We start from the raw sequence: 4,135 nt of genomic DNA on the forward strand, positions 1-4,135 counted from the left end.
TCCATTTTCAATGTTTCCTGTGGTCTAAAAGGGCTGTTTCTTAAAAGACACATATAAATTTACCCACCGACTATTTTTTCCCACAAACTTGATATCCAAGTTTTAATATTTGATCCTCTTCCATATATTTTCATAGTCAGATCTGGCATGTGTCCTTCAACATCTCCATAACATGAAACATCTCCTTTTGAAACTAGAAGCACTTCTATTTTCTGCTCAGAGGTTTTACCTGGTTAAAGCAAATGTACTGAATCTGTGCTCTTCATTTGCTTTCTCTCAAAAATTTAAAGCCATCGCTCATTTCCAGTTTTGCTTCCTTTGAGATTGTATACTTTTGAGGTATGTTTTCTTCCCATTAATGATCTGGTTATAATGAATGGACAGAAGAATTATTTCCTAGTGATCACTGATTGGTCTGTTTCTTGCAAAACTTTTAGGGAGAGCTATACCATACAATTTGAGGGATAATAAAAAGAAAAGGAGGGCCGGGGATTTAGCTCAATGGTTCCACCACCTGCCTTGCAAGCGCAAGGTCCCGAGTTCGATCCCTGGTACCAAAAAAAGAAAAAAAAGAATAGGTATGAACTTTGCAGGAATCAAAACACAAGTTGCTTGTTTCTGGAACAAATTACACCTGTTTCTTGGAGAAAAAAAAACCTGTGAACTCCTTTGCTTTTATACTTCAGTGTATTTCTTAGACTCTCATAACAAGAGCTTAACACAGAAGCAGCTGCTTGATGAATAAGTTTATTGGTTGTCATCTGAAAAATCTTCATAGAAAATTTGGTTTAACTCTCAGCAGCCCACTCCTGAGCTCTGAGGAAGCTTGCCTTCTTTTGAGCTACCCTATCTTTCTTCTGGGCAAGGGACATTTTGGGATGGTTCCACCTCTTCTTTTTAACTTCTTTTTTCGGCTTCTTTTCATAGACTGGATTCTCTCGTATAGCAGCATGAGCTTTCTTATATATCTCCTCCATCATGTCTGGAGTTACATTGCTCTTTATGTACTGAGAGAACTGGTTCTTGTAAGCATCTTCATCTTCTTCCATTAGGTAACGCATATAATCAGCAACATTCTGACCCATAATGTGCTTCCAGTGTACTTCTGCACTGAACTCCTTGCTTTCAGAATCATAACCAGGGAATCGTTTGGTACTGTGAGGGATAGACAAGCCTCCATCCACAGCACCCTTCAGAGCTCCAAAAACTTTATTGCCAGTTGTAGTTCTGGCAAGACCTGCATCCAAATAGCAGGTGAAGGCACCAGGTTGACCATCAATGCTTTCCACATTGTATTCATCCCCAGTCACCTCCACCTGGCCTTCATAGATCTTATCCATGCCAAACCTATGAAGAAGGCTGCGGGCCAGCAGCAGGCCAGTACAATATGCTGCAGCATAATTTGTTAGGCCAACTTTCACACCATATTTTGGTAGTTCATGTGCATAAACTGCACAGACTATCATATCCCCTTCAATACAGGCATAAGCAATCTGACAAATGATATCTCTGTTAGTTACACGAACTATCATCCTGTATTTAGGTTGTTGTACTTATTTTTGTCCTGGATCACCAAGGGTTTCCGAGCATAGTAAGCAGTTTTGCCCTCGTCTTCTTCTAAACTTCACTTGGTATCTCTTAAAGTAGGCCTTATTCTTGACAACTTTAACAAACCCCATCCTGCGGAATAAAGACCTGCTTACGCGGTTCCTCACAGACCTACAAGCCTAGCAGTGCTACAGGGGGGAAAAGCAAAGTTGTCTAGTTTGAGCTCACTTTCCAGGTATTCATGATTTTCCTTTTCTTTTTTTTTAAATCCTTAAGGAATGTTTATTTAGGAAAAGGTATTTGTTCCCTTTTTTGAAAAGCTATTTTACCATTTTTAAGTAAATCACATGCATTCATCCCCACAGAAACGCTCAGGAGAAGAACTTGGAGCAATGCATGTTGGACGTTTCTGGTATCCATTACTGCTTTGGCTTAATTCTATATTGTGCAAAACAACAACACTGGCTGCAGATAAACCTCATCTTATTTCTTTTTTCCCACTGGAAATTTTGAAAAAGGAAAGTTTCTCAAGAGCCTTGTTTATGACCCTGTTAATACTTTTAGCAGTGTCAGTCATCTGAACCAAACAAAGCTCAAGGGACTGGGCAGCTGTAGTGTGATAATGGAAAGAGGATAACAGGAACAAAATTGTAGGTGGAGAACAGACTAGTGGGTCCCAGAAATTAGGGAGTCGGGGAGGACAGAAAGAGGTTGTGGTTATATATGGCAGCAAGTGAGATCCTTCTCATGGAGCTAGATTGTACTTGGATATGAACCTACATGTGAACCTACACCTGTGATAAAATTGCAGACAACTAAATATGTACACATGTGAATGTAGGCAAGAATGGTGAAATGTGAATAAAGTCAATGGGTTGCATGTCTGCTTCTTAGTTGTGATACTGAATTGTGGTCTTGGAAACTGTATTACGGTCTTGGAAACTAGGTAGAGAGGCTACATGGGACCTCTGTATTATTTCTTGAAACTTCATGTTAATTTACAATCATCTCAAAAGTAAGAGTTAAAAATGAAAATTTCAGTACATGTGTAACAGCTAATCTTGATTGTCAACAGGAATGGACTGAGAGACTCCTAGAAAGGTGATTGGATTGAGAGGGCACCTACCTCATCAGTTCGTTTTTCCTACTGATGAGTCCATAGCTGAATGGGCTGCCTGGAAGTGGAGCCTAGTTGAAGAAAGTGAGTCGTGGGAGCGTGCCCTGGAGGGTCTGGCCTCTGGCCCCTTCCTGTCTGGCTCTTCCCCTGCTCTTTGGTTCCTGATGCCATGAGTTGAGTAGCTTTCCTCTGCAATGCTCTTCTGCCACACTATATCTAACTTGGAGCCAGCTGACCATGGACTGAAACCATAAGCCAAAATAAATCTCATCTTTCCTTTAATGTCTATCAAGCATTTTGTCCCAATTACTAAAAAAGCTCATTGTAATAAGTCAGTCTTTTAATTTTGGCCATTCTAACGGATGTTTGGTGGTAGTTTATTGTGATTATTATCTCTATAATTTGTACTTATTAGTCAAACAAATATCTTCTTTGGTGAAGTGTCTTGAAAGCATGTACTCATTGTTATTGTTTATTATTGAGTTTTGAGAGTAGTTTTAAATATATCAGTTTAGAAGATGTTATCAAGTATCTTCTTTGAAAATATTTTCTCAGCCTGTGGTTTGTCATTCTCTTACATATAGGCTTTGAAGAAGTATTAAGTTTTTGGTCTAATTTCTCACATTATTTACTGGATTACACTTTTGCCATTATATCTAAGATGTGTTTCCTTGACTCAAGGTCATAAATATTTTATCCACACCAATTGTTGGTGAAGATATAGTAGAATTATAACTCATGCATTCTTGATGAGTAGGTAAAATTTCACAACCTCTTGGAAAACACTTCAGATATTCTTTAAATATGTTAGCATATCCCCATCATATCATAATTATTCTACTGTCAAGTATTTTCCCAAGGGAAAATGAAGCATGTGGCCATGCTCAGGTGTACACTGATGCTCATAGCAGCTTTATTTTTAATAGGCATAAACTGAAAAAAGCTCAAATGTCCACTGATAGATAAATGGGTTACAGATTATGGTATGTGCATACAATGATATACTACTAAACAATAAAAGTGAATGAAATATTGACACATATAACATGGGTAAATTTCAAAATAATTGTGCTAAGTAAGAGAACACACACACACACACACACATACATATTGTAGGATGCCATGTATATAAAACTCTAGAAAAAGCCAATTCATCTATATTGAGAGAAAGCAGATGGCTGGTTTCCTGGGAAGGGGCTTAAGGGGGGGGTAGGAAAGATTACAAGAGACATTGGGAGTGATGGATGCATTTACTGTTTTGATTTTGATTATGCATATGTTAAACATTCCAAACTGTACACTTTAAATGGGTGCAGCTTATTTAATAAAGCTCTTCAAAAGCCTGCGTATGGAATACTTCTGTTTCTCTTTGGGCTGCAGGAAGCTGCTGCTGGGGGAATGGGACAGAGCCCTATGTACTTCCTGCCAGAGAGGCAGATGATGCTCCCGCTCACAAAACCCAGAAAAATC

At 38.7% G+C, this 4,135-nt stretch overlaps 1 pseudogene; it reads right to left on the reverse strand.

Moving 5' to 3' along the window:
• Positions 1-734: 734 nt before the first annotated feature.
• Positions 735-1,729, reverse strand: LOC101718105 (large ribosomal subunit protein uL18 pseudogene; annotated as a pseudogene).
• Positions 1,730-4,135: the final 2,406 nt, after the last annotated feature.

This window comes from Heterocephalus glaber, unplaced genomic scaffold, assembly GCF_053883595.1.
Source record: "Heterocephalus glaber isolate CG9 unplaced genomic scaffold, H.glaber_assembly_v1.0 deba00001004, whole genome shotgun sequence".
Taxonomy (NCBI): domain Eukaryota; kingdom Metazoa; phylum Chordata; class Mammalia; order Rodentia; family Bathyergidae; genus Heterocephalus; species Heterocephalus glaber.